This window comes from Ambystoma mexicanum, chromosome 6p, assembly GCF_040938575.1.
Source record: "Ambystoma mexicanum isolate Mex_15411 chromosome 6p, UKY_AmexF1_1, whole genome shotgun sequence".
Taxonomy (NCBI): domain Eukaryota; kingdom Metazoa; phylum Chordata; class Amphibia; order Caudata; family Ambystomatidae; genus Ambystoma; species Ambystoma mexicanum.
The window spans coordinates 113,395,793-113,410,376 of record NC_090935.1 but is presented as its reverse complement, the minus strand read 5'-3'; the positions used below and the strand labels follow the sequence as shown (position 1 = coordinate 113,410,376).

The 14,584-nt window shown below is 52.1% G+C and overlaps 1 protein-coding gene across 2 annotated transcripts in view; it reads right to left on the bottom strand.

Annotated features, from left to right (window-relative positions):
- Nucleotides 1–14,584, bottom strand: part of FANCG (FA complementation group G) — a 574,353-nt gene that overhangs the window by 113,852 nt on the left and 445,917 nt on the right. The window lies entirely within an intron of this gene.

Below are 14,584 nucleotides of genomic sequence, written 5' to 3'. Positions count from 1 at the left end.
AAAAAGAAAGACAAAAGATGACTCTCAATCTCTTTCCTCGTACCCAAACTGTGGAACTCAATTATCAGGTGACTCTGCGCAAAGGAAGATCACCTAGCCTTCAGAAAATCTCACAAAATCTGGCTGTTCATAACACCACAACACACAGCACTCCCAAACTATGGTGCTTTTAGATCTTCAACTCAGTATCCGCCCCAGGCTTTGAATCTAAAATTCACAGACACTGCCCTGACAAACTAGCTAGGATATGCAAATCTCAAAGGGCCTGGGCACTCTGAGGTTAAGATAAAAGCCATCACTAAGTTTGGCCACAGGTCTGGCCAGATCACCAACCTCTTGAACTAGCATTAAAAAGACAGAATGTGTATCACAATTATGCAGAAAACTATTCAATGAAACTTGGGGACCAGACTCAGTCATATCAGCCTCCCAAATGTTTACTCCCCATTGGACCTACAACACCACAATCACTGTTTAATGGAACCCAAAACAATTCAGTGAGAACACTCAATCCCAATGGATAACACCACAACAGGTTTTCCATTTTCAGGTCAATGGCAAACAAAATCTCTACTGGTTCAGTCTAGACTAAACACTGATAACAGGACTCCTCGAGAGTTCTCAACCATTCTTCATTCCCCAACAAATCGATACACCATTCACCATCCCAAAAAATTCCAACAAACAGTGCACCCATAGCCCTCCCACACACAGGACAGCTTAAAGCCCAATAGCACCACCAAATTAACCTTGGCAAAGTAGATCAGAACCTACTACAACACTATCTTTAGCCTTCTCAGTCCCCGACGCCCCACCCACAGCTCCCTCCAGACCATTGGCTCTCCTAGTATCCCATCACGAACATCAAATAGATCTTACATTCTTCTAACTGGATACAATGTAGAGGCACGTTATAAATGCCATATCATATCAATTGTCACCATCTCAAACCACATAGAACAACTCTGGGACTCCGAACTGTGATATTTACGGCGTGCACACAAACACCACTGGAATTGGGCCTGTCACTCCCTCTAACCCCCCCCCCCCCCAACAACCCCTTCACATTATTTGAAGAACCATGTGCAATGAGCCAACCAACATATGACAGCTATGCTGTAACACATTACGTTGAACTGGTCTACAAACCTGTAAACTGGAAGCTTTAGACCTCTCACTTGTGGTAACTGGACTGATAAAACTCTCTAGGAGCCAACCCAAAATCAAAGGATAATTATGCTATCTTTTGGCAAAGAGGAACTATACGTTACTTTTCGAACGGCTGCAGGTTTATGATATGCACAAAGTGTCAATCCAACATTTACACTCTGTGGGCCTCATTACAAGACCGGCGGTAACCGTGCCTGAAATTCCGGCAGGTTACCGCCGGACTCGTATTACCATTCCGCCTCCGTGATTCCCGGAATTACCGGGGCATTACGACCCCAATGACCTGGGAATTCCGGAAGGCGGAATTTGGTAAATTCCCATTCCCATTGAGTCCCATAGGGAACTCAATGGGAATGGGGAAATGGAAACACCGGCACCATCTCGTGATGGTGCCGGTGTTTCCACGTCCGCTTGCAGGCGGGTGGTGTTAAACCCGCCAGGTCAGACCTGGCGGGAATGATACCTCCTGCCTGCAGAACTCGAGATCACCCGGTCTGGAAAACAATGGTGGCAGCGGGTTTACCGCCACCGTTATTTCCAGACCGGGTGACTCGTAATGAGGCCCTGTATCTTTGTACTTTTATCCTGCAAAGCCCAGTTCTGAAAAAGTATTGCCATTGGGAAGTAGACTAGTAATCGCAGCAGAGGGGATATTCTAGACCAACCACACAAGCAGCTTAGGCTGACCAAATGACTGAGAGACGACAATGTTTTTCTTCAAGGCTGATCAGCCATAGTTACTACATGTGGCTGTGCAAACTCAAGTATATGGGCTTGTCCCTTGAAATTCACAAAACATTTACCTCCTTTAAACCATAAGAGGAATTTTAAAAACAGTACATTTGACTGTAATAAACAGAAAGGGTGTGGGGAATGAGAGGACATGGTAAGGAGATGTGTTTTTATAAATGTGGTGGTAGGTAGAAAGCCCACGTTCTATCTTATGTGGTATCCCATGTACTTTCTGCTGGCATTTAAGGGGTTTGGGGTTTATTTTCTCACGACCAGACATACCCCCCAAGTCTTACAGAGCGTTACTCTGTTTTTATGTGTTCTGCCTTAAGAGTTCTTATGACTCCTAATCTCACACCAGGGACAAGTGTGTATTTGGGCTTACTTGCCCCAATAGTTTATTTAATTTGTATACGTATTCGTGGTTTCCAGACACAGGTTTTTCCTCAAGGAGGGACAGAAATCCAGCAGTACACAAGTTGGGTGGGTTAGGGGGTCTGCTTGTATTCACCTCGAGAGGCAGTGAGTGAGCACAGCACCCTTTCACAGCCCAATTATCATTCAAATAGAGCAGTCAATGCCCATCCCTCCAAACATTCTTGCACTCATGAAGGGGGTCACACAAAGGAAGTGAGACCACACTATCCCTGACGGGCATCTGCATATGCCAGTTAGAACTGGTTTCAGGCTCAATATAGCTCCCAATCCGGGGATTAATTTGACTAATAAGGCTACTTTTTTCCCATACACACAAAGAGGAACAAGGGATAGTCATGCGACCTTTCAGGTCTTCGAGACAAAGACAACCTCCATTTTGTTGAAATGGAGCAGGGGTCCAAACAAGAACCAGATAAAACTGTTTTCAGCAAGTGGGGCCATTTTACAAAAGCAGAAGAGTTGCAACCACCATAACCCACTTACCAGAGAGGGGATATCCTACCTGGTACACTATCTGGTACCTTTGACACCCAATAGGCAACAACAGGTGTGCAAGAGACTAATAGCCACTTTTATAGCATTTCACAAGTTTAAGATTAAATTCTAAAAGGGAATCAACGTTGCAAAGAAACAATGTGTGCTATATACATGGTCCCTCTCATTCCATACAGTCCAACAATACACTTATTGGCCTATGGCGCGCTGTCTCCTGGTGTACCATTGGGAGTGCCAAAATGATGGAATGCGAGTGACCATCAAGAATAAAGATGTGAATGACTTTATTAACAGATTTCAGAAAGGTGTCAGAGATACCGGCAGGGTTCAGTAAAGATTGATAGCTGCACATGAAAAGTTTGATCCAACAATTCTAGTCATTTGCAAAAAAGGGTTTGGAGAGAACCAGGGTTCGACCTTTAAAGCAGATGATTGTTTTACAGCCGTTAATAGGCCAGCGGTAGGAGGCCCAGAGGTGCCCTTGACAGCTGATATCATGGTTATTCCACGATGGTATACTTGTTAACCAGGATTCTTGTAACAGGATTATATCATGATCTAACAGATGAAGAGCCTGATTATTCAAGATATGCTCATGCCCTCTTGAGTTCCAGCTAATCAAGGAAACGGGCGACGCCAAAAACTTTCGATGCTAACTTTGGTTATTTTTGGAATCGCAGTTGTGTGCATATGTAGGAATACCTTGGTTTTTGTTTGTGTGTTGTTTTGAGTGGGTGTCCAATTGTTTGACTGATGAGCAATCTGAGGTATCAGAACTTGGTAGAAGAATGAAACCAAGGTCAAAAAGCTGGGACTTAACAGCCCAGATTGCATTAACCACTACTCTCGAATTTATCCCGAGGATTACAGAAGAGTGTTTTAAGTGATCAATATACTCTACCAATGGTCAATGGTGACAATGTCATCGAGCTCAGGAATTTCACTGAATATTGAAACAGATGCACGGTTCAAGTTATATTGTTTTGCAGGCAACGGCCTGCAACTAAAGGACAATGAGTGAACTGCAGGGCGCTTGACGCGCACAGTCTGAGGTTTTTGTTTTAAAGGTTTAGACGGTTCATTGGGAGCTTCGAGCAGGGCACTGGGATAATTTCTCTGAAAAATACCAGAGGCTGCAAAAAACTTTGTTAGTGTAGATTGAATCAATTCTTCCATGTCACTCGAACTCTGTGGTGGAGTGTGTCTCTCAGGAAGACTTGAGTCGCTATTAGTATGAGCTTGTGAGTGTATTAAATGCGCTTTCTGTACAATGGGGGCAGTAGGCTCATACATTTTTACCATTTCTAATGGAGCAAAAGACAACTTATTTGGAACAGATTTAGAAGTCATGTACTCATCAACAGCTTGCCTTATTTCTTTACGACGTTCTACATTACTCACATCCTCTGAGACCACGGGGGGAACAAAGCAAAAGCCATTTGATGTTTGTGTTTTAGCAGAATGTTGGGCTATATCAGCAGCAGCACTTATCACATCATTTAAAGGGCTGTAGGCCATGGCAGCAGGAATTGAGGCTAGCAACGTTTTTACTCTCTTTGTCTGCGACTGCAGTAAATATTTTTTCGCTATTGCTTTAGAAGCAGTTGCGGTAATGTTTGCAGTAGTTGAGATGTTTTTGACAAAAGATTTAATTTGAGTGGTGCGTTTGGCGAGACCTTTAATGTTCTTGGATTTTTTTGGATGGACACCCTTATTGGGGCCCGACTTTGATGTAACAGCAAAAACATTTGTGTTTGTGCCACCAAAAAGTGAGCAGTTTTGTTTTTGTTGCTGACCCTCTTCAACATCATTTGCAAAGTGTGGCAGATCAACAATGGGATTTACTATCAAAGGAATAGTCTGGTAACGCTGCAAGGAAAGATCAGATTGACTTGAAGTTTGAGAGGCCACTGATCGTATAATAGGGGGGTTGCAGGCGGTACTCAAACTTTCAAGCTTATTCGATAAAGTAAGATGGCAAGACAAAAGCTGATTGAGCTGATTAGAATGTACATCGGCCTTACAGGGTAATTCATAGAAATTCGCACAAAAGTGGCGCACGCGACTGGCGCACAGCGTGCCCGTGCGAATGTCTGCGCCAGCCGCGTGCGCTAAAATTTATTTCCGCGCACAGCGTATTCATGGATTTTAGCATCCAAAACCAGCCGTGGCGCAGCGACCCTGCAGCAGTGCCAGTTACGCCCCCAAGAACGCCCTCACACAAGGAAAAGCCTTCAAAATCCCCAAATAATCGCAAAGGGCTGCGCTAACCCTGGACCAGTTCACAGGGCTGGCAAAGAGCAAACGCCAAGCGGGGAACGTGTATTTCAGTGGTTCGCGGGAAGTTCCACACGCGATTGTCCTGTGTACGTGTGCATCAGGGGTGCGCGGGACGTATCATACGCAAAATCAGCAGGGTACGTGTATTTCAGGGGTGCGCAGGAATATCACACGCGATTCCAGCAGGGTATGTGTATTTCAGGGGTGCGCGGGAAGTATCACACGCGATTCCAGCAGGGTACGTGTATTACAGGGGTGCGCGTGAAGTTCCACACGCGATTTCAGCAGGGTACGTGTATTTCAGGGGTGTGCGGGAATTTCCACACGCGATTGGCCCCGTGCGAGCAGGGTACGTGTATTTCAGGGGTGCGCGGGAAGTTCCACACGCGATTGGCCCCGTGCGAGAAGGGTACGTGTATTCCAGGGGTGCGCGGGAAGTTCCACACGCGATTTCAGCAGGGTATGTGTATTGCAGGGGTGCGCGGGAAGTTCCACACACGATTGGCCCCGTGCGAGCAGGGTACGTGTATTTCAGGGGTGCGCGGGAAGTTCCACACGCGATTTCAGCAGGGTACGTGTATTTCAGGGGTGCGCAGGAAGTTCCACACGCAATTTCAGCAGGGTATGTGCATTTTAGGGGTGCGCGGGAAGATCCACACGCGATTCCATCAGGGTACGTGTATTTCAGGGGTGCGCGGGAAGCTCCACACGTGATTGGCCCCGTGCGAGCAAGGTACGTATATTCCAGGGGTGCGCGGGAAGTTCCACACGCAATTTCAGCAGGGTACGTGTATTTCAGGGGTGCGCGGGAAGTTCCACACGCGATTGGCCCCTTGCGAGCAGGGTACATGTATTTCATGGGTGCGCGGGAAGTTCCACACACGATTTCAGCAGGGTACGTGTATTTCAGGTTTGCGCGGGAAGTTCCACACGCGATTTCAGCAGGGTACGTGTATTTCAGGGGTTCTGGGGAGTACTACACGTGAATTGGCCGTGTGGGTCCTCCCAGGTGTTCGCTCTACAACCTCCACGGCCCCTGCAGGCAGCCCACACTCTACGGGGGACTACCCTGCACCCCTGCTCATGTCCCGCAGGCAGCCCATCCACATGGGCATGCCTCCCAGCCAACCCACATGTCACCTTGCACTACTGATCAACAATGCATGTCTCCCAGCACCCCCACCCCCCAGCAATCAGGGGCACCCTCCACCAGGCCCCCACTCGTGTCTCCCAGCACCCCCACCCCCCAGCCACCAGGGGCAGCCTCCACCAGGCCCCCACTCCTGTCTCCCTGCACCCCCCACCCCCAAGCAGTCAGGGGCACCCTCCACCAGGCCCCCACTCATGTCCAACTCATGTCTCCCACCACCCCCACCCCCCAGCCACCAGGGGCGGCCTCCACCAGGCCCCCACTCATGTCTCCCACCACCCCCACCCCCCCCAGCAGTGCAGGGGCAGCCTCCACCAGGGCCCCACCCATGTCTACCACCACCCCCACCCCCCAGCAGTGCAGGGGCAGCCTCCACCAGGGCCCCACCCATGTCTACCCCCACCCCCACCCCCCAGCAGTGCAGGGGCAGCCTCGACCAGGCCCCCACTCATGTCCCCTATTACCCCAACCCCCCCAGCAGTCAGGGGCACCCTCCACCAGGCTCCCACTCCTGTCTCCCAGCACCCCCACCCCCCAGCCACCAGGGGCAGCCTCCACCAGGCCCCCACTCATGTCCCCTATTACCCCCACCCCCAGCAGTGCAGGGGCAGCCTCCACCAGGCCCCCACTCATGTCCAATTCATTTCTCCCACCACCCCCACCGCCCAGCACTGTGGGGCACCTGTCAGCAGGCCCCCACTCATGTCCAACTCATGTTCCCCTGCACCCCCACCCCCCAGCACTGTGGGGCACCTGCCAGCAGGCCCCCACTTATGTCCAACTCATGTTCCCCTGCACCCCCACCCCCCAGCACTGTGGGGCACCTGCCAGCAGGCCCTCACTAATGTCCAACTCATGTTCCCCAGCCAACATGTCATCACAATCTAGATCCCTGGTCCCTATGGTCAGCCTCCAAATGCAAAACACCCACCAGAGTATTGCATCCACCCACTCAGAAATGGCAATAACATGATAGAACAGCAATTGCAAGTTTGGAAACGAACACATGTCCCTCACATACACCCAATGGGTGTCAGTGAATCTCAAAACCCAGATGATATGCATGAAACCAATGAGATGATACTACACATTGAAGTTTGATCAAAAAATATGTATTATAGGGAACATGAATTGAATCAAAAATAAACTAACAGAAATGGGAATGTAAAAAAAGTAAAAAGAAGCATGTCCATGAAAAAATAAAAAACCAAAAATCAGAATCCAAAGGAATGGTGTCCAAAGTCACAGTCTAGAAAAGAAAATCCAATGGGAAATTATAATTGAAAGCCATTGCTCCATGGGTAAATTGTAAAAAGAAAAGAAAATCCAACAGTGAACTATGTACAGGTGAACAAGCCAGGGTCCATGATCCCAACAAAATAAATGACACCTATCTAACAACACTACCTAATAAAAAATAACTATATACAAAAATGTGGCCCATTGTCCAAAAGGTCCAAAGAAAATGCAAAAACAAAGGAAACCTAACACTAACTACATAACTATTTACATGGGCAGCGGGCTAGTCCAACGGCTCACTGGATGTTGTCATGGGCCAGGGCATCATCGAACTCCTGTTCAATGGCTTGGAGGCGGGCATGTTCCCTGGCTCCGAGGTCTCGCAGGGATAAAGCAGTGTCCAGCTCCAACTCCCTGCGAAGACCCTCGAGGCACTCAGCCCGCCTCAGCGCCCTCCACATGGAGTTCTCCGCCCTGACCATTGTGAGCCGTTCCTCCTCTGCCCGCTGCCGCTCCGCACCTATCTGCTGGCCCAACCGCTCCCAAACGGAAGCCACTCCCATTCCAGGGTTCTCCGGCCGATGCCTTCACCCCTGATGTTGATGGCCCCGAGCCATGATGCCTCCCCATGTCGAGCCTGCCGCTTCCTCCGACGCAACTGCCTGTGCCAGCACGACGGCATCCAGGCTGATGGTATCCACCGACGCCGTCGTGCACGTGCCATGCCCGATGATGCCGTCACATCCTCCATCTGCTGGGGTCCAGTTGCTGGTGTGTCCACCCCTGCTGGACCTCCGACTCCCGACTGTGGCAGGAATGGGATACCCACCGAGCCGGCTGCATTGGTCGGGGCAGGTCCACAGGGGGCCCTGGTGGCATCTGGGCCGGAAGACGGCATGGAGAACGACTGGTGCATAGTCTCCACAGAGGAGGAGAGGGTCGCCAGATTGGCCGACACATGTAGGAAACCCCCGACCATGGCCGTTCCCAACTGGGCCACGTCAGCACGGTGCTCTCCGTGATGACGTGCATGCTCCTCCCGGGAAGCACGCACCTCATCACAAATTGCACCTGTGCGCAATGCGACACCAATCAGGACCTTCTCCATACGGCCAGGGGCCCCCTCGTCCGCAGGTGGAGGGGAGTCAGATGACATGGACATCCCCCCTACCTGCCGACGGGCCTGGGATGGGGTATCCCTGCTGGTGCATGGTGGTGCAGTCACAGTGTCAGGGACAGTGACATGCACAGGCCCCTCCACGGCGACCTGTGCTGCCTCCTGCCCCTGCCCCTGGACTGCAACACTTGCACCAGCAGGGATGCCCCCACCAGGCCCCATGTGCGCCTCAGTAGCGGCCTCCTCCTCCTCTGTGGAAACCACCAACCTGGATGGCTCCACCCCGTCTTCCGCCGTTGCAAGCCCCTGTGGGGGATCACCCACCCCTTCCGCTGCAGCCGTGGGGGCATCCCCGCCGCTTTGCTCCACAGAGCCGTCTCCGCCCTCTTCTTCACGTGGCGCTGTGTAGAGGGAGACATAGAACACAAGGCATCAGGGTACTGTACAATGGTCCCCTAGACAGGAAGCAATAGCAGATGAGTGGCACTGTCAAAGATCACTTCCATCATGTCCCTCCACAACACATGGCTCAGTGCAGGTAAAACACATGCGGTAACAGGCATGGCTCATGCTATGGACATTAGCATACATGTCCAAGTGATTCTTGAAACATACACTGTTGTTTTGGAACTCACATGCATCATGGGCCATGCCTATCACATGCACACACTTCACCCTAGTTTCATCCATCTGGCTTCGTACACCACAGACACAGTGGATACAAGGATGACTAGGCTGCATCAGTGAACCTGAACATTGCGACAGACATGTGTCATGCATCCCTGGCATTCACAAGTCACAGACACGCAGGTCAGACACACAGACATGGACAGCATACATGTACATGGCATCAGCACCCATCCCTCACCCATGTCCAGGAACAGAGACTGGCATGCTTTCACATGGCCATTCCGCATAGGGCAACCCATGTTGCATTTGAACACATGCACCAACCGTGTGGGTCACACATTACTGGTCTCACATGCATGACGTCCCTGCACACACACATGCATACATGGCCTATGTCACACATACAGGCAAGTATCAGACAACCAGCACACTGCGACATGCCCTGTCTCACACAGCAATGCTTGGCCACTTACCGCTCAACTTCAGACTGGTCTGCCTCTCAAGGATCTGGGCGTGGAGCGCTGGGCCTACACGTTCCAGGACCCTCATCTGGATGGTACTCATGCGGCCCCGGCCCCCCTCCACGAGGCGCCGGGCCTTCAAGAGGGTCCTGGACCTGCAGTCATCCCAGCGCTTCTTGACATGTTGGTAGTCGCGGACTGCCACCCCCTCCGCGTTGATGGCAGTCACGATGTCCGTCCAGATCCGAGTCCGTCCTTCCTTGTTGGCGCGCTTACTTCCGAAGAGGGCATCATACTGCCCCAGGACATGCTCCACCAGGACACCAACTTCGGTGGCAGTGAAGCTGGTGCCCCTCTGCCTCTCTGGCTGGGGGATGCCAGTGGTGCCGGATGTTGCAGTCCCCGACATGGCAACCCCAGAGGCAGGAGTGGGTGGGCAACTGGGTCCTGGGGCTGGGCTGTGGAGCGATGGTATCCCAGTCGGGAGTCTTCTGTTCCAGCAGGGGTGGGCACAGCAAATGGACCCCTGCAGATGGCTGATGTGCAGGCACCAAATGGCAGGGCACGGTGGCAGCAGGCAGGCAGCAGCAGATGGCTCGTGGGAGGCTGCTCTGGGATCTGGGGGGCAGTAATTCGGACTTTTGGGCAGGAGCGTGGTCTTCCGTGTGCTTACGCGTGGCCAGCTTGATACGGAGTGATTTGGCACGTGAAAATCCTGCACGTCTGCGTGTAAATCGAGGAAAGGCCCTTAGCGCATATGCACGTCAGCACGCATATGCGGTTTCATTGGACCAAAGGCCCTTAGCGCGTGAGCGCGTCTGTGACGTGAGGCGCGCAGGTGTTTCCCTCATTACACGTGATGACAGAGCACACGTGGATTTCCACAAATCGCGTGTGGAACTTCCTGCGCACCCCAGAAATACACGTACCCAGGCCAATCGCGTGTACGCTCACTTCCCTCCGATTACACGCGATGACACTTGGACGTGCAGTTTTACCACGTGTGCTCGCATATGCGATTTCATTGGCCCAAAGGCCACCATGCGCAGCTGTGACGTCACGCGCATGGCCGTAGAGAATGGCGCGTGTAAAAATGAAGAGATATACGTCCGAGTGTCAAAGCGTGTAATTGGTGAAAATGACCTCATCGCGTATGCGCGTCTGACGTGTGTATAAAAGGTACGTGTAGAACGCCATTTCCTTGTACGTGCTTTTCGTGGAGAGCGAGTGGGTTAAATCTGTACTTCTTGTCGGTTCACACGCGATTTACTCCACGGCGTTTCCAGTTCGTACTCCCTGTTACCTCTGACAGCTTTTTCTCTTTTCCTCTTTTTCCTGGGCCTGTTTCCTCAAACAGCGTTACCTACTTCTGTTGTCCTGTCTCCTCAGACAGCGTACAATTCTTCTTTTGGCGGGGGTGTTGCCAACGCGCACACGTGCATATTTTTCACACTTTTGTTCCTGGCAGACGGTGAGTCGCGCACGTATTTAACATCTGTGCTTGCCCCGTGTGTCGCGTACCCCTTCAGAGGTCATTCTAGGCTGCGTGTGACACGCATACGTTCATTCTTGTGTTCCTGTGTGCCATAGCGTAGTGCAGGTTTATTTTTCCACGCACGTGGTCTAGGAGGGGTTGCGTGCACCTTACTTCACTTTTTTGGGGTGCCTGTGCGTTGCGTGACCTGTCATCTTTTCCCAGGGGTGACATACAGCCTTGCTAGAGCACTAGGGTATGATTACCATCTGATACCCAACCCCTTTGACCCCCAATTGCCCAGGACAATAGTTCACATCGACTCCCATACGCACAATAACATCAGTGCCATGGCTGGGAGGCGAACAAGCCGTAAGGGTGGCAAAGGTGGCCGAGCCCCAAGTGGTGGCCGTGGTGGATCCAGTAGGGGACGTGGCCTTGACTTGCAGGGTGCCCCTAGCCCCCCCCATGTGTGGAGGGGCAGTCAGGGACACCCATGCCCCGCCCCCCTGGTTGAGGTTACCGTGGCTGACACGATCCATGCTCAGCCCTTGTTGGACCAGCCCACTGTGGAACCAGACCTGGCACAGGGTGACTCCATGGCTGACTTCCAGGTCAGCAGGTCTAGGCCACGTGCGCCGGTGAACATTGGTGTCATCAGGCCACGTGGATCAGGGGCAGCTAGGTCATCTGCTGCCCCGCGTAGGCAGGCTGGGGAGGCTGCAGGGGCAGCTGCGGCTCCATCCACCCCACCTCTCACACACCCATCCAGGAAAGTGTCGGTCCAAGTCCATCATGCTGACATTCCCCCTGACACCATCACACTTGAGATAATGCCTGCACCAACTCCCATGCTGAGTGTGCAATCCCACGCTCCTGCCCCTAGTGTCCAGAGAGGCGTAGGACACTCAGGATCCCGAACACCTTCCAAGCGGAAGAGGAAGAGTGCTCGTCCAGTAGAGGCTGATGCCCCAGACACGGCTACACAGTCCGGCCCATCAAGGAAGCCCAGCTTCAATGAGGCCGAACTGAATGCACTTGTAGAGTATGTGTCCGCACATGACCGCGAAATGGTGATTGTTGCAGGATCCAAGACCACACCTGCACAACGTCAGGCACACTGGCAGACCATTGCGGACATCATAAGTGCCCTTGGAATCGTGAGGCGCACAGCTAATGAATGCTACAAGCGCTGGAATGACCTGAAGCGCAGGGCAAAGAATAAGCTGGCCTCAAGTCATGCCGCAACTCTAGTGACTGGAGGTGGGTCTCCAGCAGACGACATAGAACTCACTCCACATGAGCAGGTTGCTGGGACCTACGTCACGGAGGAACAGATCCAAGGCGTGGGAGAACTGGCAGATTACGAGGCATTGTCCGGTGAGTGCACATGCATGTGTGTGTCATCCATGTGCATGGTGTGTGTGGGAGGGCTTCTGTTTGGGTGCCAGGGGAGGGTGTGTGTGCCCGAGTGGTTCGGCTCACCCATGTGCCTCTTCCTATACATTCGTGGCAACAGTATTTGGGTATAGCAGCATCCCTTTGGCCAACATTAGACATCCAGCCCAACACCACGCCAGTTGCCCTTGGAGTGTCATCTTGCCACAACACTGTTGCTTATTTACCTCTGTTTATTCAGGCAGATTGTTTGCATACCACCACTTTTACTCGGGATTTCTCAGTCCTATTGTCACATGTCTGACATGGCTATGGTACAGTGGACTGGCTCAGTTTCGTGGACATGATTAGTTTGGACATGTCCCTGTGCTATAGGACCATTTTTGACTGGCAGCTGCAGGTTAAACATTTGAACCATTACAATGAAAATAATCAATTATATGAACAAACTGGACTGAATGAACAATTGGTGACCTCCTCTCCCTCTTCACTTCATGGCTAGGGTACATGCCATCTGTGTGATGGCATGTGTATTTGACCTGCCAATCACTGGCCAATGTGTGATTCCACTGCTAGGCAGCATGCAGCAAATGTGTTCATCTTCCATCTTGGTGTCATCAATGTGTGCCATCTGCCTCCCCATCACACGCAGTGACGGTGCATGCATGGGAGTGTTTTAGTCATGTGGGACATGTGTCAATCAAGTACTGTTTCTGTAGCCTCTCAGCCCTAATTGTGTGCCATAGTGCTAATGCCTGTTTCCATTTGTTTTCTTTTATGTCTTTGCAGGGGAAGACGCACTTGATACTGCTGGGGTTGTGGAGATGGTGCAGACCCAGGAGGGGTCTGAGGGCCGACCGACCACCAGTGAGGGACGTGGTGGTGGGTGAGAACCCACAACTGCTGCAGGTCGTGCTCTCAAGGGGTGTCTCTGGCTGCACCTCCCCCGAGCTGTACTCAGGTGTCGATTCGGATGATGAGACCTACGTGCCGTCGCAGGTGAGTGTTCCTGGGAGGGATTCTGTTCTGTCCGACCCACCTGCACCAAGGTTAGAACCCTCAATGGGGATGTCAGTGTTGGCAGGTACGCCTTTGGTGGTTACGGATGCAGGGTCACACTCTGCGACATCTGATCCTGTTCCTGGGCCAGCAGATCAGAGGGGGAATGCAGTCCTGCAGCCTCAGGCAGTGCCGGCACAGCAAGGCGCAGTTCGCCTTGCCCCAGACAGGTGTGGTGCCCGCCGACGTGGTGGCCGTACGCCACCTGGCAATACCGCATTGGAGCAATCCATTTACGGTATGGCAACCCAACAGGCAGCATCATCAGAGATGATGGCTCAGGCCATGGATAGGGTGGCCACTTCCATTGTCCCCCCCGAAAGGCTGATGGAGCGACTACAGCAGGCAACCGACTCCATCTGCCAGTCGCACAGGGAGGACATGTTGGCGTCCGACAGGGACAGGCGGGCGGCACTGGCGACTCTGCAGGAAGCCATCTCCATAGAGTCCCAGGGCCACAGGGAAGCCCTGAGGCTGGAACTCCTTCACCTCAGGACGACTCTTGTTGAGCTTGAGGCTTCAACAAACCGAAGGACAGAACAGCAGCTGGAGCGTCTCACCCGTACGCTCTCAGCTGAGATGCAGGCAACTAGGGCGGAGGTCCGGGCATCCCTTGAGTTGTTGCATGGGGAACTCTGCACACTTATCCTCCCGAACGAGACCTACCACACCCGCATGCTTGCAGCCATGGAGGAACAGACTAGGGCTTTGCGTGGGCTGCCTCCCATAGTGCCACTACCTCCTGATGCAGCTGCAGAGGGTGAGGATAGCGACAGCAGTGATACTCCCACAATAGCGTAGCCGTGTATGCCATGAGCCCATGGAGGTGTTTTTTTTTCTCGCAAGATCCACACAGGTGGGTTTTGGTGTGCACCCTGTCCTCTGACCTCCTGGGTGGCCTCCCCAACCCCCCCGGCCCATTAATGGCCATTTTTGAATTT